At 40.4% G+C, this 26,585-nt stretch overlaps 1 long non-coding RNA gene across 2 annotated transcripts; it reads left to right on the top strand.

Moving 5' to 3' along the window:
* Window positions 1-13: 13 nt before the first annotated feature.
* On the top strand, window positions 14-25,881 carry LOC129045943 (uncharacterized). 2 transcript variants are annotated; one of them, XR_008506448.2, is made up of 5 exons: window positions 14-152; window positions 5,337-5,490; window positions 14,876-15,019; window positions 19,674-19,740; window positions 23,982-25,881. It is a non-coding gene; the product is annotated as an uncharacterized LOC129045943 (long non-coding RNA). The 2 variants fall into 2 exon arrangements; XR_010409342.1 differs by having other exon boundaries at window positions 58-191.
* The last annotated feature ends 704 nt before the right edge of the window (window positions 25,882-26,585 follow it).

Here is a 26,585-nt window from a genome sequence, read left to right as displayed (position 1 = left end):
AGCAAAAGGAGCCGCCCAGGCTGCCGCTATAAAGCGCCGGCCTGACGCACTGTAGGTGCCTGCGCAGGGGGAGCAGGGGCAAAACCAAGCGACGGGGAAACGGCCAGTCGCAGCCAAATGGGCACGAACCCCCCCATGCGCCGCGCGGAATGGTACGGCCGGGCCCCCAAACCTTGCAGTCTCACTTGCTGGTGAGATAATCTGGTGGTTGTGGGGGTGGGTTTTGTTGGTGGGTGTTCCTTGAGCGTATGGAGCGGTCGTTTAGATGGAGTCTAATTTTTTGCGAACTTTCCGGAAACCTACCATTCTTACCATCCCAATTATCGGAGAGCTCAGGGTTTCTGAAGCTTTGAGAAAAAGCCCAAATTCAACAGGTATATATTTAGTATGAATATAATTATCTGTCTCCCAAATCTTGCCGCAGTTTGCATTTGACCTTAAGACAATTCATCCTCCATGCTAAATCAGATCAGTACCGAGGTTCGTTTTTAATTGACTGCCTAGGATAAACGGTATTGCATTAGTAATGCTGATGTAATGTGACTCCCGGGGAAGAATTGGTTGGTCATGGGGAAGCTATAGGAACCTTGCGGATGTGACCATAATTTAAGACAGAGAGGAGGCAGGCGGTCGGAGACTTTAGGACACAGATCCAAGGAAAAGAAAGGTACGATTTCGAGACGAGAGGGTGTAAAAGAAAACACATTTTTAAAAGAACGGGAGGCTTTGAAAAATAAAATTCAGTGGAATATTCACAGTGAAGGAGAAAGAGAATGGCAACCAAAGGAACGACTGTTCTCTAATGAGCTCAGGTGGGGCTTGTATTTCCTACTAGCATATGCAAAAGATGGAGAGAAAAAGCATATGCGGAAGAATGAATAAAAAGAAGGACAAAAATCTGTAAGAACAGTGTCAGGAGAGCTAAACCTGAGAATGAAATGGGGCTTGCAGAAACGCTAAGGAATCAAGAAGGTTGTTGTTGTTTTAATATGCTCATAACAAAATAATGATAATGGTGAAAGAATAGACCTACTGTTTAGGGGGTCCCAGGTTAATAGATGGCAGAGAGAAGAGAGGGAATTTACATTTTTTTTGGAATTATTACCTCTACAGTGGTTCAGTGGACAGATCTTTTGCATGTCATCTCCGTAATCCGTAGAGGATCCAATGAAAAAATTTACTAGTTCGACTTCACAGATTAGGATTCCTGGCTTAGAGAAGTCAATTTGCTTATGATCACAAAGAAAAATGAAACAGAAGTAAAGCCTAGTAAGTTGGGCACTAAGATCCCATTCTCTCTCCAAGTTAACATTCCATTCCACTTCTATCTTCTCCCATTTTTACCATTAGAAAAATGACCTTCACCCAGAAAAAATGAGAGAGAAACATTAGGAAGAAGAATCTAATGGATGAATTTTATCATCTCTAAACTATGCCTCAACAAGTTTTTTAAAAAGAAAAAGAAGAAGACGACGACGACTTGAAAGCCAAGACAGGTGAATAGTTCACCTGGCTATGCTGAATGAATTCTTGCCTTTAGACAGAGACGAATTACATCCCAGTTAACTTTATTTATTCAACAAATACTGATTATCTACTATGTGATGGGCACTGAGCTTAGAATTGGAATATAAAGGTAAACACAGTAGTAAATAAACACGAAACTTCCCTCATGCAGATTTTAATCAGTAATAAGAGTGATATGAAGGCAAGTAGAGCTTAGGAGCACCTTATCTCATGTGAAGAATCAGGAAGGCTTCCCGTAGGAAGTGACATTTAAGATAAGGGCTGATGGGCAGGGAGAAGTTAGCATGTGACAGTTATTACCAAAATAAATAGTAAAAATGGTCATGATAACACTAGAGAAATCTCTGTGAAAGGCATTTATTCACTCACAATAAATATATATATCAAGGGCCTACTGTGTGCCAGGAAGCATCAGAGCAATGAATAAACTCCCTGCTCACAAGGAGATGCCAGAGACCGAACAAAAACAAACCTTACTGATCTTTAGAAAGCGGGGGAGGGGTGTATTGCTGAAACTGCAGGCCAGGAGATTTGATGTCAGTCTTTAGCAAAATTCTAGGAGCCTTAGGAAAATAGAATGGCTGCATTTAGAACAAGTTATGCCAGCCAGCACTTCTCTCCTTTTCCTTTGGAGTCACCGGCTAGAAGAACAGGCAAAACATTCCCCATTGTATTCTTCATGCTGCCTGGGTTGGCATCAATTGATATCATAGTTGGGGTGGTTTTATAACTTACTTATTCTACCTTAAAAAAAAAATGCTGCTGAATGGAGTCATTTCAACCTGCAGCCACCTGGCAAGTGTTTTAACCCTTGTTTGTGCAGTTTTATTGGAGCAGAAATAGAGTGCATGCATGCAAGCAAGAATAAGTAATCTGAAAGGCAGAATTATGAGATTTAGAAAAATGAATTAAAAATAAAGATGAGGGGCGCCTGGGTGGCTCAGTCGTTAAGTGGCTGCCTTCGGCTCAGGTCATGATCCCAGGGTCCTGGTATCGAGCCCCGCATAGGTCTCCCTGCTTGGCAGAGAGCCTGCTTCTCCCTCTCCCACTCCCCCTGCTTGTGTTCCTTCTCTTGCTGTCTCTCTCTCCATCAAATAAATAAATAAATAAAATCTTTTAAAAAAAATAATAAAGATGAAATTTAATAGAGATTTTGGTGATGATTGTACACTCCTAAGAATATACCAAAAAACTTTAAATTTTTTTTAAGATTTTTAAAATTTATTTGACAGAGAGACAGCGAGAGAGGGAACACAAGCAGGGGGAGTGGGAGAGGGAGAAGCAGGCTTCCCGCCAAGCAGGGAGACCTATGCGGGGCTCGATCCCAGGACCCTGGGATCATGACCTGAGCCGAAGGCAGAAGCTTAATCATCTGAGCCACCCAGGCGCCCTCTTCCAGTGGTTTTGTAAGCACCAAATTCCCTGTATTAAATCCCTGTCTATTTATTTATTTATTTATTTATTTATTTATTTATTTATTTATTTATTTATTTTCCCTTTCTATTTAAAATGCCTAGAGTAGAGGCGCCTGGGTGGCTCAGTCCGTTAAACATCTGCCTTCAGCTCAGGTCATGATCCCAGGGTCCTGGGATCCAGCCCCATGTCGGGCTCCCTGCTCAGTGGGGAGTCTGCTTCTCCCTTGCCCTCTGACCCTACCTCCTACTCGTGCTCTCTCTCTCTCTCAAATAAATAAATAAATAATCCTTTAAAAAAATAAAATAAAATACCTAGAGTAGTTTGAGATTCCTGTATTAGCATACTGCATGTGAATCACAAAAATGTAGTAGTTATTTGTTTTAATACCCATCAGAGAAATTGTATGTTCTTGTATGTGTATATAATTAGAATATCGTGTTTGTGATTTTACCCATGTTAAACCTTTGGGCAAGTCTAACATATACTAAGCAAATTGTATCATTGGTCTATAAGATACAGCAAAAATCACAGGAGTCATTCACAAATCTCAATGATAGAAAAACTCTTCTCTAAGGACATAAGAGTTTTGCTAGTTGAAGGGGTAGAGTATACAATGTATTTATGAAAGCAGGATATCAAGCACTGAAGCAATGCTTCCCAAATATTCTGAGGTGTGGGTATTCTAAGATGCACACGTTTTTCATGTTTAAACATTTTTTTTATGGTTACCCATAGGGTACCCAAGGAGGGAGATGAGGAAGGAAGGAAAACTAGCCTTTTTTGTTATGCAAAGGACATTGTATTTGTTATCCTCAATGACTCCTCATACCAATTCTCCAGTATCCGTATGTCTATGTTGATTTTACAGATAAGTAAACTGAGGCCTCAAGAGAAGCTGTTTAACCTGCTAAAGTTCACATAGCTACTAAGTGTCTGAGTCTGGGTTTCAACCCAACTTCATTTGATTTCAAAACTTGTGCATGTTCAACTCTTCTGCCTGCTTCCATCTATGGCCCAGCCCTAGGACCTTAGTCATTACCACTAGAAATAAGGATGAAGCTCAGCCACTGAGAAGAGCTGAAATGATTTCTGCAATGTCCAGGGCCAGAGCAGGTCACCAACCCTCTGATAAGCATTGCTCACTTTGAGGTCTAAGAGTCTAGTTTGAACTTATAATTAGCATGACATTAATAATTGACAGAGTACATCTCAACATTTTTAAACGTACTTGACAATTCCTCTGTCAATAATATGTCCCCAGAAGTAAGTTCTGACATCCACAGATTTTTAAGTTAAAAATAACACCAAAAAAGATGACACGTAATGCAAAGAAACTACCCCACTTAGTTCCCATGGCGAAGTCAATTTCCCTCCTGTTTTCCTAAAAGCAGTTCATTTACTGGGTTGTCACAAGTACATCGAAAGGAAGAAAGATAAATGTGAAGGAGGAGAATACATGTTCTCCTTGACTTATACCTTACATGTATTCATATAGTCACTCAACAAATGTTTTTTGAGTATGTACTATGTGCCGGACACTATACTAGGCTTCCCTGGGTTGGGAGTGGGGTTGGCAGATGACAGACACAAGGCTTAAACCGTGTTTCCTAACTTTTTAAGATAAATCATCAGTTTAAAGCTGCTTTTCAAGGGGGTAGGAGGGGGACCCAGTGCACCACATGCATTTATCAATTGTAAGGCATTTTCCTTTAAAAAATGTTTAAACAGAGGCGCCTGGGTGGCTCAGTTGGTTAAGCGACTGCCTTCGGCTCAGGTCATGATCCTGGAGTCCCGGGATTGAGTCCCACATCGGGCTCCCTGCTCAGCAGGGGGTCTGCTTCTCCCTCTGACCCTCTTCCCTCTCTTGCTATCTGTCTCTCATTCTCTCTCTCTCAAATAAATAAATAAAATCTTAAAAAAAAAAATGTTTAAACATGAAAAACGTGTGCATCTTAGAAACAGGGAAATGGTCTTTTGTATCAAACTCTTCACATTAAATTCCCGGGCAGTTTGTACTCAGAGAAATGAGGATTTCATGAACTCTAAGATTTCTCTTAGTCCAGCATACTAAGGACCTTGAGCAGCAGAAAATAAAAGATACATAGACCAAATCATATAAAAGTTTGGGTTAAGTCTCCTTTCATCTCTAGTTCCTTTGCCATTAGGCCTTTTTAATGTCACTAGGATACAATAAGCAAGATTGATCAGTTAAAACCAGCTTCTGAAGTGTCCTTCAGACCCATTTGTTATCTATTTCCTTTTACCAGGAGATTAGTATATGAAGAATATGATAAGCAGAAAAAATTTAAGTCTATAAATATACCAGAAAGAAATGTTTTCTTGAGAACACTGCTGAGTCTTAACCTAACCAAGCATTTTTTTTTTTTTTCCAGAATCCTTAGAGTGAACAAATCAATATATAGATGTCTAGTGTCTTGGTCTTACTTGGACATTTAGCTTCAATGGCCTAAGGATATGAAGCAATAAAAAGAGAACATCTGAACAAGTCAAATTGGAAAAATAACCAAAAACCCTCAACCCCAAACCGTAAGAGACTCTTAATCATAGGAAACAAACTGAAGGTTGCTGGAGGGGAGGGGGGTGGGGGGATGGGGTAACTGGGTGATGGACATTAAGGAGGGCGCGTGATATAATGAGCACTGGGTATTATATAAGACTAATGAATCATAGAACTGTACTTCTGAAACCAATAATACATTATATGTTAATTAATTGAATTTTTTTTAAAAAGTTAAAAAAAAAACCCTCAACCCATAAATCTACCACCTTAAGAAATTGATAGTTTCATTTCTCCACATACTCCTCCCAGTACTTCGCCATTTATGTGGCCAACTCTGCTGGGTTCCCAACCAGAATTTATTCTCTTCCTCCTTCCTAACTGGCTGCTCACTGTTCTAACCCCAGCTCCACTATGCTTTCTCAGACCCCAGCTCAAATCTATTTTCTTTTGTGAGGGGGTGATGGGAGAGGAGAAGAAAGGAGGACTGTCCTTGAAGATCTTTGTTGACTCTTGGGAGCCCAGCAGTATATCAAAAAGTGTGTCCTATGCAGTGTGTTAGTAGACCTTCAGTGGAAGAGCCCCTCAGAGCAGGAGGTCAGCCGTAATGCCAGAAGCAGATACCCTGTTTGTTTCTTTTTCTCAGCTGTGAAACTTTCCCCAACAGCCCTTACCCCTTGAACACTGCTCTTGTGAAAACTGACCAGAACTGAGCCTCATGCTCTCTGTCAATTAAATAAATAAATAAAATCTTTATTAAAAAATAAATAAAAAAAAAAGAAAAGAAAAAAGAGAAAGAAATCCATGCTTAAATATAGGCAATGAAACTGCAGAAAACCACAAACAAGGAAAGAGTTTAGAATCATAAATGAAGATAACACCATTCTCCTCCACAGAACCAAGGAAGTCAAAAGACAGTGTGGAATAATATACCTTTAAAATGTTGAGAGAAAATAACCATCATCCTTGAATTTCTTTTCAGCAAAACCATTTTTTCAAAACAAAGGTGAAAAAAATTATATACAAACAGAAGCTGAGTTGACTACCTAGATAACTATAGAAAAGAAACTTCTAAAAGATATAATTTAAAAAATAATGATCCAGTAGATGGTCTGAGAAAAATGATTAAAATAATATTCAGGGGAGGTATGTATGTAAACCCAAATAAATAGATTTGTGTATAATAATATCTAGTGTATAAATAAAAAAATAGCAGTAAAATACTGTTCAACATAATAATACATATGATGGGAGAAAGTGCAATGAGAGTAAAAGTATTCCAAGGTCCTTTTATTATTCTGGCCGAAGTTAAGAAATTAACTTTAGACTTTATTAAGTGAAATAGTCGTGATAACATCTCAAGGGAAATCAATAAAGAAAAGAAAAATATATAAATCCAAACAATTAGAGAGAAATAGAATAAAGAAAAAAATACATAATCAAATCCCCAAAAACGCATGATAAGAGAAAACCCAGAAAATCCAGGACAAATAGGATTAACAAGGTAAGATAGGAAAAAGTCCAAATAAGTCATACTAAATATAAATGACTAAACTTAGATGTTTTATCAAATTAGATTTTAAAAATCTAGCTAATGTGCTATTTTTTTTAAAGATTTTATTTCTTTACTAGAGAGAGAGAGAGAAGAGAGCATGAGTGGGGGGGTGGGTTGTGGGAAGGGCAGAGGGAGAAGCAGACTCCCCACTGAGCAGGGAGCCTGACATGGGGCTCGATCCCAGGACCCTGGTATCTTGACCTGAGCTGAAGGCAGACACTTAACCGACTGAGCCACCCAGGTTCCCCTAGATGTGTCCTATTTTTGAGAGACATGCCTAAAGTATAAGGATATGGCAAGATTGAAAGTAAAAGGAAGGGGAAAAGTTTTCCAGGAAAAATATCAACCAAAGAAACCTAGTATAACTATATTAATATCAGCATCAGCATAACACATTGTTAAGCAAAGACATTATTAAAGATAGAGGCCATTGGGTTTTTTTTAAGATTTTATTTTTTAATTTATTTTTTAAAGATTTTATTTATTCATTTGACAGAGAGAGAGAGAGCACAAGTAGACAAAGTAGCAGGCAGAGGGAGAGGGAGAAGCAGGCTCCCCGCTAAGCAAGGAGCTGGATATGGGACTCGATCCCAGGACCCCAGGATCATGACCTGAGCTGAAGGCAGACGCTTAACCAACTGAGCCACCCAGGCGCCCCAATAGAGGCCATTGTTATGATTATTTAATTCACCAGGATGGTATAATGAGTCCAAAATTGTACACTTCTAATAAAGCAGCCTCAAATGTGTAAAACAAAAATTGATAGGATTACAGGGAAAATGGATAAATCCACTATCACCATGAACCAACCTTTCTCAATTATTAATGGGTCAAGTGGACAGTGTAGTAAGGAGTATGGTTCTGAGTTAAAACATTTGTGCGATTTCTCAGGCCTGACCTTAGGCAATTACAGCGGCGTTATGTGGCAGGCCTCCTGGGGGCAGCGTCCCATCCCACACCGGACCCCAAGCACTGCAGCCCTTGAGAAGAGCTGAAGTCAAGGACTTACGCCTCTCTGGCCAATCATGCTCTTTCACATATATGCATCCCTAGTGCCAGAGTCTTTATTTCTAGGTGTCTTTTTCCGAGCCTGGGGCACAGGTCTTCCAGGTACCCCTTCGGAGGCCTCCTTCTAGGGAGCAGAGGGGGAAACCCTGAGGGCACCTCTACCCAGGCTGACTCAGAATTTTTCCACTCCTAGCCCTTCCCCCTTGTCCTCACTGGGACCACCCAGTCGATAAAACTATTAGACTCTTGTTCCGGGGCTCCCTCAATGGTGGGGTGACCCTCACATCTGCACTGATCCACCTGACTTTGATCAGCGTGCTGTTCCCTGTGGGAAAATACAACAGGGGAGTCTGCATTCTCTCCACTTTAGCCTCTTGCTTGTACCATAGCATTAAGTGAATAAAGGCTCAGCTCTTTCATTCTTGGCATGTTGCTTTAATCAGCTACTCTGAAACCTAGCAGCTTGCTTGCTCTCTCTCTCTCTCCCCCATCTCAGCTGGCAGAGCTCCTGGCATATAAAAGATTAAACAAAGTCTTTTTGAACAGTACAACTAACAGTCCTAATCTAACGGACATACATAAAACTCTGTACCCGACCATTTTAAAATGTGCATTGTTCTCAAGCGTTCATGGAGCATTTACAAAGGTCGATTAAATGCCTCGTCATAAAGCATGACTCAACAAATTCTCATAGAATCAGTATTATGCAGACAGTGTTTTCTAAATGCAATGCAATTAATTCAGATACCAACAATAAAATGACAAATGAGACCTATAAAATTAACTTTGGATATTAAAATGTAAATTTTTTGGTAATCATTGTTCAAAGTAAAAGTCATTAATTGAAATTTGAAAATATTTAAAACTGAACAATATTAAAAGTTGAAATATCAAAATTTATGAGATGCAATGAGAGTAATATTTGAGGGAAATTCATAACATTAGATGCTTATATTAGAAAAGAAGCAATGTGGAAAATTAGTGAGCTCAGGATCCAACGGAAGAAGTTAGAAAAATAAACTCAAGGCAAGTAGGAAAAAGTAGATAATAATGAGCAGAAATAGATGATATAGTAAAACACAATAGAGATGATCAACAAAAGTTGGTTTTTAAAAAAAGATTAATAAGGGAGGGAAACAAAAAAAATTAAAAATAAAAAAAGATTAATAAACTAGACAATCACCAGGCAGGATTTGTGGGGGAAAAAGAGATTATTACACAAATAGAAAATATTAAAAATATAAAGTGGGAACACAGTCACATACACATTACAGATTTAAAAGACAGTAAGAGAATACCATGAACAATTTTATGTCAATTTGAAAACTCAGAGAAAAAATGTAAATACCTAGAAAAAATAGAAAGCCTGCTCGTATAATAAAGTAATTAAAACTCTTTCAATAAAAAAGTACTCAGCCTTATATGCTTACGAGACATCCAAGGAACAGATCATTCCATTCCTACATCAACTATTCCTGAGAAGCTGAAGAAGGGAAATGTTGGCTGACATCAGGGAAAATGGCAGTATAAGGTCTTTTAAAAATGTCCCCCTGTGTGAAAGCATTTCTCTATACATCCTCCATCAACACTTGTTATTTTCCTTTGGTTCTAGCCATCCTCGTGGGTGTTAGATGGTATCTCATGGTCATTTTGATGTGTCTTTCCCTGATGGCTAATAGTGCTGAGCTTCTTTTCATCTGTTTATTGGCCATTTTATATCTTTGGAGAAATTTCTCTTTAACCTTTTGAATCCACTCCAATAATAGTTTTGCTCACAGCACTCCACCCAAATCTTCCTTGATATAGCCACATTTTACTTCAAGAATACTTTCTTGTCGTCCTTTTCCTAAGATGACCTGCAGCATTCTGTCCCATAAACACTTTCCTTCCTCAGCATCCAGGACAGACAACTCTTCTGGGATTTCCTCCCTCCTCACTGACTCTCCTTTTCTGTCACCCTTGTCATCTCTAGACATTAGGTGGTCCCCATCACTCAGTGGTTGAATTTCTTCTGTTCTCTGTACTCATGCCCTTGAAGACCTCATGCAGCTCATGGTCTTAAATCCTGTCTTTATGCTGGGAACTCCCAAATTTATATCTCCAGTCAGACCTCCCCTCTGATCTCCTGTCCAGTGCTTACTCTATATGTCCATTTTGATGTTTAGCACCTAACTTGTCCCCAAATGAATTCTTCATCCTCTCTTCAGACCTGCCCTTCTACACTCTTCCCCATCCAGACAAAGTCAACTTCATTGAACTTCTAATTGCTCAGGCAAAAAATTTCAGCATCACCCCTGGGTCCTCTCTTTCATACCCCAAAGTCCATCAGCAAATCCTGGCAGCTCTATCTTCAAAACATACCCCAAATTCTTGAGAAAATTCTCCAGAAAACTGAGAAAATTATAGGGCAGTCATTAAAAATAACATGCAGACATTTTATGATTAAAACATAGAGTAGAAAGGTGGCATGCAAGTCCTATGTGCGATGTGATTCCAACAATGTAAAATATGCTTTGAATAAAGATTTGAAAGTCACAGAACTAATATCCTAAAAAAGAGGTATTTTCATATTGTCCCATATTTTTCTTTGAAAATATTTATCCAGCTATAAAACTGCTGGGAAGATTTCAGTGTTTATAATATTGACAGAGGGATGCCTAGGTGGCTCTGCCTTCGGCTCAGGTCATGATCCCAGGTCCTGGGATTGAGTCCCACATCAGGCTCCCTGCTCAGCAGGAAGTCTGCTTTCCCCTCTCCCATTGCCCCTCCCCCTGCTTATGCTCTCTCTCTCTTTCTCAAATAAATAAATAAAATCTTAAAAAAAAAAATAAAGAGGACAATCACCCAAGGGGTATCAAAAGGCAGCTTCTAAAGAGGTAGATTTCTCTTTTCTGACAAGTTGAAAGAAACTGGGTTGAAGGAAGCTTTGTCAGAACATACCACATTGGATCTTCTCTCCAAGGCCACCAACAAAGTCAAGTTCATGGCTGGGACTTTGTGGTCTTAGTGAAATCTAGGGGCACCTGGGTGGCTCAGTCGATTAAGTGTCTACCTTCGGCTCAGGGCATGATCCCAGGGTCCTGGAATCCAGTCCCACATCAGCCTCCCTGCTCAGTGGGGAGTCGGCTTCTCCCTCTCCCTTTGCCCTTCCCTGCTTATGCTCTGTCTCATTCTCTCTCTCTCTCAAATAAATAAATAAAATCTTTAAAAAATATATAATATTGACAGATGTTTGTAGAGTACAGTAGCATTTTAAATAGTTCTGTGACAGGGTGCCTGGGTGGCTCAGTCGGTTAAGCGACTGCCTTCGGCTCAGGTCATGATCCTGGAGTCCCGGGATCGAGTCCCGCATCGGGCTCCCTGCTCGGCAGGGAGTCTGCTTCTCCCTCTGACCCTCCCCCCTCTCATGCTCTCTGTCTTTCATTCTCTCTCTCACAAATAAATAAATAAAATCTTTAAAAAAATAAAATAAAATAAAATAATAAATAAATAAATAAATAGTTCTGTGACATAAGTAGGAAAAGGCACTCATTTTTGGAGACTTACTTGTACCATATACTTTGCAAATTGTTTTGCGATATACTGTCTCATTTAGTTCTCTGACTCTTCTACTTTAAAAAAAAAAAAAAAAGATTTCTTTATTTTGAGAGAGAGAGGAGAGGAGCAGAGAGAGAAGAAGAGAGAGGATCCCAAGCACGGAGCCCAACGTGGGGCTCAATCCCACAACACTGAGATCATGACCTGAGCCGAAACCAAGAGTCAGACTCCCAACCGACTGAGCCACCCAGGCACTCTTCTGACCCTTTTAAAAAACACAGCTTTATTAAGGTATAATTGACATACAATCAATGTTTAAAATGTCTAATATGTAATTTGATGAGATTGACATATGTATATATCTGTGAAATCGTTACCAGATCAAGGTTGTGGGCATATCCACCACCTCAAAAGTTTCCTTGAACACCTTTGTAATTCTTTCCTCCTGCCTCTCCCTGCTTCTTGGCTCCCCCAGCAACCACTGATCTAATTTCTGTCACTATGGATTAGTTTGCATTTTTTAGAGTTTTATATGGAATTATAACATTATGTACTCTTGTCTGGCCTTTTCCAAACAATCTTTTTAGGTCTTATTCACATCTTATGGTTGAAGAAATAGATTCATAGAAGTTATGATACTTTCCTAAAATCATGCAGTAATAAGAGATGGCCCTGGACTTCCCATCCATTTCTGCCTGTCACCTCAATGTGCTGAAAGTAAAGCCCCACATCGTTCAATTAATTGTCAAAAATTACAATACCAGTAAGTGGCCAAGGTAGGACAGAAACCCACTATGCCACATGTTTCTCGGTTATTTATGTGGCTATTGGAAGGAGCATTATGATAACTTTTAGATTTCTTTTTTTTTAAAGATTTTATTTATTTATCCTGAGAGTTAGAGAGAGAGAGCGAACACAAGTAGGCAGAGTGGCAGAGAGAGGGAGGGAGAAGCAGACTCCTGGCTGAGCAGAGAGCCCGATGGGGGCTCCATCCCAGGACCCTGGGATCATGACCTGAGCCGAAGGCAGATGCCCAACCATTTGAGCCACCCAGGCGCCCTGAGATTTCTTTTTTTTTAGATTATTTATTTATTTATTTATTTATTTGTCAGAGAGAGACAGCGAGCGAGCACAAGCAGGGGGAGTGGCAGGCCGAGAGAGAAGCAGGCTCCTCGCTGAGCAAGGAGCCCGATGTGGGACTGAATCCCAGGACCCTGAGATCGTGACTTGAGCTGAAGGCTGAGCCACCCAGGTGCCCCTAGATTTCACTAAGACCACAAAGTCCCAGCCATGAACTTGACTTTGATGGTGGCCTTGGAGAGAAGATCCAATGTGGTATGTTCTGACAAAGCTTCCTTCAACCCAGTTTCTTTCAACTTGTCAGAAGCTGCCTTTTGATACCCCTTGGGTGATTGTCCTCTTTATTTTTTTTTTAAGATTTTATTTATTTATTTGAGAAAGAGAGAGAGAGACATCAAAAGAGAGAGAGAAAGAGAGCACGAGTGGGGTGAGAGGCAGAAGGCGAAGCAAACTCCCTGCCGAGCAGGGAGCCTGATGTGGGGCTCAATCCTAGGACTCCTGGGACTCCTGGGACTCCTGGGACTCCCGGGACTCCAGGATCATGACCTGAGCTGAAGGCAGACACTTAACCGACTGAGCCACCCAGGCGTCCCTGATTGTCCTCTTTAGCAAAACGCCTGAACTGTGGTTAAGGAGAACTGCTGGTAGTTAGGGTTCCTTCTGTTCTTCCATTCTCTGCTCCTTCTCCTCTCTCTCCCTTCCCTCATTCCTTTCCTTTTTCCCCTTCAGTTTTCTCTTTTAAAGATTCATTTGCAATTTATCCTCATTGTCACTTTTGTTACCACTGCTTTATGATGTAGGTGACCTAGACTGCCAGAATAATGCACAGCATCAGAGCAAAATGCTTGGTTTGTGATTTCCAAAACCGCCACGTTGTTATAGCTTGATTTGCAATTAATACATTTCCGAGGCTTATATGATACCTTTCTATCTCAGAGATCATGTAAGTTTTACCTTGAACACCTTTTCAGTAATTGCAAAGTGTAATTACTGCCTTTGGAGTTGTTTACATATTGAAAAAAACAAGTTTATAAAGACAGAAGCAGTTTACAAGCAGTAAGATGACACCCTGAAAAAAGTATTAAAATTATTGAATGCTTGTCAGAAAGGCGGGGAAAAGACCTTTATAGTCTTTTAAATCATCTGTTTAAAAAATGATTTTAATTGTGTGCAACTATTGTATTTTATGTGTGTGAAGTTAAATGTCAGAAACCATATTTCTGAAGATCTCAGCTAGCTAACCTATGAAAAATAATGTTCTATATCCACTGGGGCAAAGTTTTTAAGGAAATACAAGGAGCTATGGCAGCAACTCCCATATCACAAGTGCAAGCTGGAATACTCCGGGGACCACATGTCAATATGAACGTTAATTGGTACATGAGACGGACTTCTAAAACAGCAAGCCGGAAAGGAATCGAAATCATCTTTAGAGACTGGCTACACATGCCTCATATCCTTGGATTTAATGCCCAGCAGCTCAGCAGAGTAGGAAGACAGTATGAAACAATTCTTTAAATGATGCTATTGATAAGGAGGGACAAGTTAACCTCCATCCTTTCTCCTAAACAATTCCAGGTTGGGGCACCTGGATGGCTCAGTTGGTTAAGTGTCTGCCTTCGGCTCAGGTCATGATCCCGGGGTCCTGGGATCAAGCCTCACATCGGGCTTCCTGCGCAGCGGGGAGTCTGTTCCTCCCTCTTTCTCTGCCCCTCTCCCGCTTGTTCTCTCTCTCTTTCTCAAAATAAATAAATACAATCTTAAAAAAAAAAAATTCCAGGTTGTAGATTTGAGTTTGTACTTATGAGACCCTGAAATAGCATTAAGTCCGTTTTTTAAGAGGCAGACCAACTGTATACATGAAACCTGGCAAAATTTTAATAAAGAAATAAACAAAATATTTCTTCTATGAAGAAATTCTTCATGACTTCTATGCTTGTGGAACCTGATTGTTCTCATCTCTGATATTTTCAAACTTACCTTCTATTCATTTTTATGTAGCAGTCCAGGCCTAAGAGGTTGTACATAGGGCAAAATTGATGTCGGTGATGAGAGAGAACTAAATATAGCATGGTAAAGCAGTCAAAGTTTTCAGTTTAAAATATCCAATTGAAAACATGAAATCCAGAGGACAAAAAAGTATAAAATGAACATTAGGGTAAAAGGTGGGAAATGAAATGTTCTAATTCAGGCCAGATTCCAACTCTTTTGACTTCAGCGGTGTTTTATTCTAGGGATACCTGGATCTCTCTATTTTTATATGTCCTACATTCTATGAGCACAAAGAGTGGAGAAGACACAGAATGTGCCAAAATGAGGATACCCACATATTTTCCAATTACCTTGGCAGAATTACGTCACCTCTCTGAACTTCTCTGGTATGTAAAATGAGTCTGCTCACAGCGCCCTGGGGATTGCGTTCATGTATTAAGTGCTTAGCAAATAGAAAGCCCTCAGACATGCTAGTTATTATCAGGGGAAGGACTAAAAACATAAAATGGTGTCATGGAAGTCCGAGTTCTTGCCTTTTCTTGCACTGGTCTACAGGATGGAGCCTGTTTTTGTCTCTCGTTCCAAGTAGCCAACACGGTCTGCCACTGCTCATCAAACTTGACTCAAATACCCCTTACAGCAGAAGAACCTTGAACTCTGGGAGCCCTTAGTTGCCTGCCTCAGGAGAGATGTGCCTTTTGAGATGATATGTTTCAGCTAAAAAGTGGTTTTTGTCCATTTTGTACTTTCCTTCATAAGAGAGGTGCATTTGTTCTAATACAAAATATTTCTCTGGGGCGCCTAGGTGGCTCAGTTCGTTAAGTGTCCCACTCTTGGTTTCGGCTCAAGTCATGTTCACAAGGCTGTGAGATCGAACCCAGGGTCAGGCTCCATGCTCGGCGCTGAGTCTGCTTAAGATTCGCTCCCCCTCTCTCTCCCTCCTCCTCTGCTCCTCCACCTGCTTGTGCTCACTGTCTTTCTCTCAAATATAATATATAATATAATATAATATAATATAATATAATATAATATAATATAATATAATATAATATAATATAATAATATAATACAATATAATATAATACAATATAATATGATAAAATATTTCCCCCATGTTTTCTAGCACATTGTCACTCCAGAAGTATTTCTAAGTATTCCTGAAACGTGGTTGCATGTTCCCAGGGTGTGAAAAACCCAGTTTGAGAAACAGACTTGCTCCCAGCCCTTAGGATCTCTTTAGTTCGGAAGAATCAGTGAAAGCAGATCCTTTGTCCCAAGCAGGTAGTTGTCCTCTCTGAGGACCTGTAACTAGCATGGTTTTCACTTTTCTGGAGCTGCCTCCTCTCTCATGGGTGTTCCCTTATTGCTGGTTGTCTCCAGTTTTAAAGAAGCGGAGCCAGAGAGAAGAATTCAGTGCACTGTGATTTATTGATGGTAAAGCCTTATATCCAGGAAAAGCCTTAAAGGGAGGGAAGGAAGCAAAATAAAGGAGGAGAAAGAGCCAAGCGGGGTTGTGGTCTCAGGTCAAGTCTGACCTTGGCCTGATCCACCGGGGAAAAGCATGAACCTCCCTGCAGAATTGTCCTTCCTTTGAGACAAGGCAGCAGCCCCTCTACCCCAGAGTCTGTCACTTGTGCTGTCTTGGTGGCCTGTTTGAACGCTCCATCAGGCTAGCAGCTTCCAGGTGGGGTGTTTGGAGACCCAATCAGTGGATCCTTTGCTCTTGAGCTCATCCCACATCTCCTTGGCTGTAAAGTGGGTCTCCTCGCTTTGTGTGCTCCCCTGGCAGGAGGAATCCAACGCGAAGTCCTCGGATAGTAAAGCAGGATGAAGCCCTGTAGACAGGAGAGGCTAAGGCACGCTAGTGATACATGGCTGTTTCTATGAAGATGAGCTGCTGGTGCTCTCAGGATGGAAGAGATCCAGTATAGTCACTGCAAGGGATCAATGTGAGGCTCTGTAGGATGTCCAGAAAGTGCAGATCTCTTAACACTACATTAGGATGGAACATGAAAAAGGAAACACAGCTCTGAGGCAAGACCATAAATGTATACTGCTGCCAATTCCATGGGAGAACAAAGTGTTTCTGCCCTTCCTTTTGGATTGGAAATGGAAAAGTATCAAATCAGTGGCTGCATGCCATGTAACAGAGGCCATATTAATCTGCTCTAACAAGGATCCCACTCCTGACAGGTAGATATGGTAAAGCTACTGCTTGTGGTCTGTTGTCCTCTTCCAGGATCCATCTGGCCTCTCCTGAGAGCAACCCCTGGTATCACTACCATGCATCCCCACAGGCTGTTGCAGGACCCTTATTCCTAGGGACTCGGTCAATGAGTCTGGGACTGAAAACTGAATCACGTCCTGAACCAGGCAAGGAATTATAACTTCTCATTGGGGTAACCTCTCTTAGTCTCATGGTCTTTCATCCTTGATTTCTTCTATTCGAAAGTGGTATCCTCATCAATTGCCCATCTGTTTTGCCCCTGGGGACATCATGTTCTACTATCTCAATACACCTCTGCAAGTCAGACTGCCTATTTATTGCCAACCTGACCTTGTTGATTATTATAATTGCAACCCTTGGCTATATACATAGGAGTAGAATTGCTGGATTAAATGGTGATTCTATGTTTAACCTTTTGATAAACTGCCAGACTGTTTTCCAAAGTGGCTGCATCATTTTGCATTCCCACCAGCAGGGGATGAGGATTCCAATTTTTCCACGTCCTCCCCAGCCCTTGTTTTTCTCCTTTTGATTCTAGCCATCCTAGTGGGTATCTAATTGTGGTTTTGATTTGCATTTCCCTAAAGGCTAATGATGTTACTTATCTTTCAAGTGTGATTTGGCCATTTGTAGATCTTCTGGGAAGATACATCTATTTGGATCTTTTTGCCCATTTTAAAAATTGAGTTACTTGTCTTTTTATTATTGAGTTGTAAGAGTTCTTTGCATATTCTAGATACAAGTCCGTCATCAGATGTATGATTTACAAATACTTTCTCCCATTCTGGGGGTTATCTTTCCATGAGGTCATCTAGCAGGACCCTCACTTCAACATCTGCTTACTGAGTACCTGGTAGATGACTGATAACACTCTAGATGTCAGGTATTTGCAGATCAGTAAGGCATGTTTTCCACCTGCAGGAAAGGTGAAGCAGCACAGACTTGAGACACCCGGATCAGCTCCTGGTTTTCCTCAGTCCTCTGGCCACTCCTCATCTCTCCAACCTTTTCAGTTGCCCCAGAGCTCAGTCCTGAACTCTTCTCTTTTCTAATTATTCTCATTCTCCTAATGATCTTATCTATCGGTAAATAAATGGTCCCCAAATGCGTATCTCTATCTCAGGATCCCTCCCCTGCTTGCCAGACTCGTCTATACAATTGCCCAGTTGATGTATTTCCCTGTATATCTAATAGACATCACAAAGTTAAGGGACTAAATCTGAACTTCCGTTATTACTCTCAAAATTGTTCTACCCCTAGCCATCTGTGTCATTAAATGGCAGTCCTGTTCTTCATCATTCAAGTCAAGAACCTTACAGTCATCTTTGACTCCTCTTTTTCTCTCACACCCAACATTCTGCTTGACAGCAAATTCTAATATCTCTACATTCAAAATATATCCAGATTATTTTTTTCTTCCCCCCCCCCCTTTTTTTTTTAAAGATCTTACCTTTTTATTTGACAAAGAGAGAGAGAGCACAAGCTGAGAGAGCAGGAGATGGAGAAGCAGGCTCCCCGCCAAGCAGGGAGCCTGACGTGGGGCTTGATCCCAGGACCCCGGGACCATGACCCAAGCTGAAAATAGATGCCCAACCAACTGAGTCACCCTGATGCCCCAAAATATATCCAGATTCTAACAACTTGTCACCACCTGACTCAGTGCTAACAGCTGGGTTTGAGTCAATAGCATCTCTCATCTGGATTATTGCACTGGCCTTTAATTCATCTTCCTACTTCTGCCCTTATCTGCCTCCTACAGTCTATTCTTAACATAGCAACATGAGTGAATTCATTTAAAATGTCAGATCATGTCACTCTGCTTATAACCCTCCCATGGCTTTCTATCTTAAGCAGAGAAAAAGCTGAAGCTCCTATAGTATTCTATGAGGCCATACACCACCTTGTCTCTCTCCCCTTACCTCTGTATCTCATCTCCTCCTAGTCTCCCCTTCACTAACACCACTCAGCTACACTACTTCCTCAGTCATGTTCATGCTCAGGGCCTTTGCACTTGCTGTTCTCTTTGCCTGGAATACTCTTCCTGAGGTAGCCTTTTGACCACCCCCTTACCTTTCTCAGGCCCTGGCTTAAATATCTTTGTATCTATTAGGGTTCAGTCAGGGAAACAGAGCCACTGTGAGTGTTGTGGGACAAGGATTTATTATAGGAATTAGATCATACATAGCTGTGGGACCAACTGGGGACATAAAAGTCTGGAATGGTGACATTCACTAGCCAATTCTCCTGAAGCACTGATGCAAGACAGAGCTTGCTGGGAAATCTGAGAAGCCAAGAACATTCAGCCGCTAAAGTAGACCACGAAGGGGGTAGTTTATGGAGAGATCTATGGAAATCTGTTTCTTCTGTGTAGTTATAGCCTCTGTGAGTTAACAGCCGAGTATCTGGTGGCAGGCCTGGGGTCACTCTTGGCTGCTCTTCTAAACATATTTAATTTTCAAATAAAGATAAGAGCAAAAATATGCTTCTACTTAATATGATGCAACTATTTCTCAAGCAGCTTATAATGCAAAATTCTACTTTTTCAATAATAGAGTTATGGATACATTCATTTTGTAGCTGAGTTAAGCCCCTCTTTGATATTCTGTAATATAAATCCTAAAATTTAAGGTTGACTGCTATTAACACATTATGTTAGATAGTAGGAAAATGGAACAGAGAAAAAGAAAATATATACACAAATACATTCCTATCAGAGGAAGAAAGAAATGTTCATAACCACTATAGTCCTTGTTTCTGCAACTGATCATTTGATCATCATTCATATTTATGACTTCCTTCTTCTATTCCCATAGGCCTTCTTGGCTGTCAGCATGGATTGAGATGAGAGAAGGCACTGTAGCAAGAATGGAAGTCATAGGGGTGAGTCACTTGCTCACATGACTTACTTATGCCTTCAGGATCTGCCAGAGGCCCATCTTGACCACTTCCATTTAAAGATGGAGTGCTGCTGGGCACATCCAGCTCTATGGCTTGATGGGTCAGCTAATACCCACATTATAGGAGCTTTAGTGTGAATAGTTCAGTCTTTGCTAGGGCCCAACAGCAGCTAGAAGCTGTTCCTCAAAAAGGAGGATAGTTCTATTCAGAGGGTGGCATAGTTTTGCTCAAAATCTAACAGTCTGAACTGAGGAGCCGGTGAATGGCTCCATACGGCATCCCTATCGGTCACAGACACTTTGATCACCAGGAGATTTATGGGGCCAGACAGCCCAGATGGCCATGCAGGTTTCATGGCAGCCCGGACCCATTGGAGAGTCATCTCTTTCTCTGTACTCCAACCAAAATGGGGAATCCTTTGGGTTGTTGGGTAAATGGGTCAAAGCAGCAGTCCTAAATATGTATATTGCTTCCCAAACACCCTAACAATATAAGGTATTCTACTTTTTCCTATTGATAAGGGGACCATATGCAGCAACTTGTCCTTACCCTTGGAAGGGATATTTTGATGTGGCCCATGCTCTGGACTCCTAGAAATTTCATTGAGGTGGTAGGTTCCCAAATTTTTGTGTTTTATATCCCACCATCCGGCCCTGTGTGTCTATCTGAGGTGTCTAGGGTGGTTGCTATTTCTCTGCTTGCCCACAGATTCACTCCATGTGAAATCATACTCATACCCTTTCAGTGCAGATTAGTCAAGTCCAAACCCTCTTCACTTTCTGCACCCTCCCCCACAAAACCCTAAGTTCCAGGAACACTGAACTTCTTATCGTTCTCTAAAAATGCAGTGCCCTTGCAGGTCTCCGGATATTGATTGTACTCTCAATACTGGATGGCTATTTCCTCTCTCCTCTTAGTAAATTTCTGCTCTTCCTTTAAGATAGAAATAAAATATCTCCTCTGTGAAGCATATCCCTCATTCCTCTCCACTGTGCTCCTATAACCCTCTTTTATTCCTTGCTTATGCATCTATCGTGTCATATGAGAATTACCTGCTTCTAGGTAAAGACTCCACAGCAGTCTGCCCTACTTCTTTTCCTATCCTCTGATCTTGGCATGCTTCACTGCATCAGTTAGAGCTCAGTAAATGTGCACTGAATTAATTAAGCTTCCTTTCTAGCCGACTGTCTTCAAAGTGGCTGTGATCAGCACAGTGCTGAGCTATCTTTACTATTCGTTATTTTTGAATAATTAATACGCTAATTTTTCTTCTCATATGCTAACTTTATAATTGCATTTATTACATGTTTTATAGATGATACATGGGAATGAGACCCCCACATTCCTATTCCCATAAAAATTTGGAAATAAAAATTTACCCGATAGTTAAACAAGGAAAAAAATCCACATACAGTGGATGTCATTCATCTTATGTTGGAAGAAGGCCAAGATATTTTCTGTAAATGTGTGACTGAGGAATGGGTTTGTCCAAAACTTCAGTTTAGGCCTCCAACAGGTCAAATGAAGGGGACAGGATTGGAATTTGATTATGATCAATATGATCCTAGTGTCCTAAATAATGGATGTGAGAAACCACTGTCTAGCACTGACATGGAAGCCCCAAGAGCCAGAGGCTGGCAGGATCCTTTCCAGCCTTGCCCAGGAGTACAGCCGGACCCCTAAATGGGAGTCCTCCAGTGCAGCCACCATACATGGGTGTGCAGGCTGTCAGAACCTCAGATCATTCTGCTTTTGGTGTCACACCATTCTCACCCTTAGTCTGATTCCACTGGATCCAGCAAATGCCCTTCTGTTTGCAGTTTGGCTTCTATCACAGCATACAGGATGTGATAGTTGTAGTTCTTACTATAAGTTGATAAGGAAGCTGTGAGTGTGGTGAATGTGAGGTATTCTGACCAAATCAAGTCTCTGGGACTAGAAGCTGAGACTCTGACCCAGTTTTGGCAGCCAACCTCCCTTTACCCCAGTACCTGACCTCCTTCTGTACTTTCCCTCAAACCCACAGGTGGGACCCCCTCCTAAGCATTCATATCTGCTTCTTAGTGGGCTCCCTTAGGACTCATACAGTACCCTACTATGTTACTTTCTTTTAAAAAATAACCATCTTAACATAACAATAAAAATAATAATAATAATAATAAAAAAATAAAAAATGACCATCTTGAGGGCGCCTGGGTAGCTCAATTTGTTAAGCACCTGACTCTTGATTTCCGCTCAGGTCATGATCTCAGGGTCATGAGATCAAGCCCTTCGTGTCGGGCTGTGTGCTTGAGATTCTTTCCCTTTCCTCTCCCTCTGCCCCGCCCCCTGCTCTTGCATCCACATGTGCTCTCTCTCTCTCAAATAAATAAATAAATAAATATTAAAAAATAAAAATAAAAATATCCATCTTTGTCTCTACTTTAGATCAGTGTTTTTCAAACATTTTTGGTTAGCATAGACCACAAACAATGTACCCACCTCACACATTTTTTAATTGACATATAAAATTTTTTATCATAAGCTTAAATCAGTGCAAAGCTTAAATCTGGTGCATCAGACATATTGATAAAGTTTTACTCTTTTAAATGTATCCAGTGGCTGGGGTGCCTGGGTGGCTCAGTCGTTGAGCGTCTGCCTTCGGCTCAGGTCATGAGCCCAGGGTCCTGGGATCCAGCCCCGCATCGGGCTCCCTGCTCCGCGGGAAGCCTGCTTCTCCCTCTCCCACTCCCCCACCTGTGTTCCTGCTCTTGCTGTCTCTCTATCAAATAAATAAATAAAACATCTTTAAAATAAATAAATAAATAAATAAATAAATAAATAAATAAATAAATAAAGTAGAAATAAATACCATAACAATTTGATACTCACTATCATGTATTTTAAAATACTTAGACCAGCTGTTCATTAACGTTTTATGTTGTTTCTTTTTGCTCTTTATCTCATATTTCTTTTTTTTTTTTTTAAAGATTTTATTTATTTGAGAGAGAGAGAAAGAGAGAATGAGGGAGAGAGAGCACAAGAGGGGGTAGGGTCAGAGGGAGAAGCAGACTCCCCACTGAGTGGGGAGCCTGACTGGGGACTCAATCTCAGGACCCCAGGATCATGACCTGAGCCAAAGGCAATTGCCCAACCAACTGAGCCACCCAGGCTCATATTTCAATTCCATTTCTCCCAGAAAATTTCATCCTAATATAATATATTTTAATGCCTAAAAGTCTTTTATTTATCATTCTAGCATAATTCTCTGCACCATAGAAATTCAATTTTATTCTTATTTCTTGTGATCTAAGTCTTTAAATTTAAAAGTACCTTCTAGTTTGAGTTTCTATTATTATCAGCACATTATTAATCAAAATATCATAAATATGTCACAAATTTTATGGATAATTATTAAACTCAAAAAGCAAATTTTTTGGAAGTGCATATCTTAAGATGAATAAGGCTTCATTTAAGAAAATGAGTTTATGTATTTGTGGATGAATAAAGGCACTCCTACTGCTAGAAGGTTTATAATGATAATAATAATAATAATAGTAAACTTTCTTTTCCTACTGTTGAGACAGGGCTTAATATCAATTTCATTTCTATATTCAGTGTTATAGATACAGCTCTGAGAAAGCTTGTTCACATAAAAAAAAATAGATGGGAATAGAAAGAATTTCATTGTAGCTCCGTCCCTACATTTTTTTGCACTCCATCTAAGTTATATGCCCCAAATCATACAAATATTAGGTTCCGTCATCTATTAGCTGACAACTTCATTCCTTCTGCCTCCAATTTTGTTAATTGCCAAGAATTGGAATGAGTGGACTTGCAAAACAATCCAGTTTCCATAGTCTTTAGCTGCCTCAGTGCCACGGGGAGCATGTTGAATTGGCCTTTTGCTTGATTTTACAGCCGAGGCAATGCACCAGTTAGAATCAGTTTGCCGAGATGTGCCTTCCTTTTGTAAAGAGGCTGAGGGGCGAATGTGAAAGGGAAGATGGGGAGGGAAGACCAGCCTGATGCACACAAGCTCAGGGCAGTCTTTTAGGAAAGAGTTTTCCCTTACAGAAATGGCTGTGAGGACTCAAGAGTCCAAGCCTCTCTGTTCATCATAGAGTTCCCACTTAGATGTCCGGAGCCTGGTTAAAAGATTTTACCCACTTGAATTCTTTTCTTTCTTTTTTCCAATATTTTATTTATTTATTTGTTTATTTATTTATTTATTTATCAGAGAGAGAGAGCTGGAGCGAGAGCGAGCGGGAGCATGCTAGGCTGGGGGAGTGGCAGGCTCCCCGCCTCGGAAGGAGCCTGATGCGGGACTCGATCCCAGGATCCTGGGATCATGACCTGAGCTGAAGGAAGACACTTAACCGACTGAGCCACCCAGGCGTCCTTTTTTTTTTTTTCTTTTTGAATTAATTTCTTCTAATTTCTGTCCGTGTTTTCTCCAGTCTAAGAGAATTGGACAGATCTGTAGGTCACTGTCACCAAATAGCGAGACGTTTAGTAGCTCGAGGGTATAGAGGCTGTTTTCTACACATTTAGCAAATGCAATTTGTGTGTGTCGTCAATGTATCACCACAGAAAAAGACAGTAACATTTTGCAAGTTCTTTTCAGACTTTGTCTTTGATACCTTTGACAATCTCTAAAGTTTTGAAATAGTACTTTATGGTAGTAAAATTTTTCCTGTACAATGTTTATCTATACATAAGGCTGTTTATTTGGAGTGGACGGGTGTGTTGGTTTCCTAGAGCCAAGGTAATAAAATACTACAAACTGGTAGAAACAGAAACTTATTCCCTCAGGATTCTGGGGGCTGAAAATCCAAATTCAAGGTGTCAACAGAGTTGATTCTTCCTGAGGGCTTGCAGGAGACTCTGTTCTATGTCTCTTTCCTAGCTTTTGCTGACAGACAGAATTCTTGGGGTTTTGGGCTCCTAGATGCATCTGTCGCATCTTCACCTCCATCTGCATGTGGCATTCTCCCCACGTCTCTGCGTTTTTACACGGCTATCTTCTTAGAAGGACATCAACCATCATGGTTTAGGGGCCTACCTACACCAATACAACCTCATCCTAACTAATTCCATCTATAATGACCTATTTCCAAATAAGGTTGCATTCTGAGGTACTGAGTTAGGATTTCAACTTACCTTTTTGGCAGGGGACACAATTCAACCCATAACAGTGGGTCAGAGATGAGCCTGATAATGGCTTGTGTTTTTTATAATAAATACTCTGATGGTTGAACTGTGTTGGAACAGCCTGTCAAATAGCACCATCATCAAATCATCGCCTAGGACATAGTGGGTACTCAGATATGTTTGTTAAATGAATGTTGCCACTGAGGAGATCAGGACCAAAACACAAGGACCTCACTTACTGGCCTGGTCAATGAGTCCGATCATGACTTCTCGCCACATAGAAATTGGGCATTAGTCAGTTCTGAGGATGAGAGAAACCTCTCCTGCTCCCCAGTTATTGAGATACATAAGCCACTTAGGAGAATGGTGGCCATTTGGGCAGAAATTATTTCCATTTTACTGAAAAGTTTCAAAAAGAAAATGTTTATCCTTAAAGCTTCATTTCAGGTGAAATCATGTTTTAGACTTTTGGATAGCTTTTAGGCCAAGGCAATTGAGAGGAAAACAACTTTGTGAGGAAAACAACACATATTCCAAAATGACAATAATAGGCATTATCAGGTGTTAGTACGTTCCAAAATTAACAAATTCCTCATAATTAATTGATATTTGTATTGCATTTACTTCGTATGTGTTTGCTTTTGAAAGAATATCCTCTGGATCTCCTTCTGTTTAAGCCTTACTTTTCTTTATTGTTGTTGTTTTTTATTGTTGTATATATTTCTTACTTTTCCTGTATCTTTATTGCCTACTTTCTAGGCTACCTCTTTAACTTACATGTATATTATGCTGTAAACATGTGTAAAATGTGTGAAATTCCTACCCACTCTACTTTAAATTTCTGTAATGAGAAACCCATATAACACCATATGTTAACTAACTGGAATTAAAATAAAAAATTAAAAAAATACATGTCTGTAATGAATACTAAAGAAGTCACGGACACAATAATTGTTGCTCAGTAATGAGGTGGTTCCTATTAAAGGTGATCTTTATGAACTCAGCTTTGTATCTCATTTCATATGCCTTTGACATCCATTCATTTTTTTTTAATGTGTATTTGTTTTCTATTTTGTTGTTTTTAAATGGTGAAAACAGGACCCAACGCGTTTGTTTTCTGATGATCCTAATCCAACAGGAACTTGGCCACTCTACCATATTTCATGTCTAGTGTTGGTTTTCTTTACTGTAAGCTCTGCCAGCTTTTGGTGGTTTCTGTTTCAGGTCAACTGACACACTATGGAAGAGTCTTAAAGGCTAATAATCCCTCCTTTATGAATTCAGTTCTAGGGATGCTAGAGCCAGTTTATAAACTGTTAGCTTTGGAAAATACCTTATGAACTAGTAATAGGCTTCAACAAAATGTTTTATGCACTAAGCTGTCGTAGAGGTCACAATTCTTCTTAAAAAAGAAAAGGTTTTAAGACTATGCATAACCATCCCAGGGTAGATGGGTTATCATGGAGTAGCAAACAACCCCCTGATCTCTGTAGCTTCAAACAGCAATGGTTTATTAGCTGCTCACACTACATGTCCACAGACGGTCAAGGGGGAGACTCTGCTTCTGGTAGTCCTCCAAGGGATCCAGGCTGATATCACCTGGGCATGAGCAAAAGGCATACTGGCTCTTAAAGTTTCCACTTGGCAATGACACACATCATTTCCACTCATAATTTGTTGGACAATGCAAGCCA

This window comes from Mirounga angustirostris, unplaced genomic scaffold (assembly GCF_029215605.1).
Source record: "Mirounga angustirostris isolate CCGP_5_RB_7025 unplaced genomic scaffold, mMirAng1.0.hap1 SCAF_2, whole genome shotgun sequence".
In the NCBI taxonomy this organism is placed as follows: domain Eukaryota; kingdom Metazoa; phylum Chordata; class Mammalia; order Carnivora; family Phocidae; genus Mirounga; species Mirounga angustirostris.
This window is presented reverse-complemented; position numbering and strand designations above follow the sequence as displayed.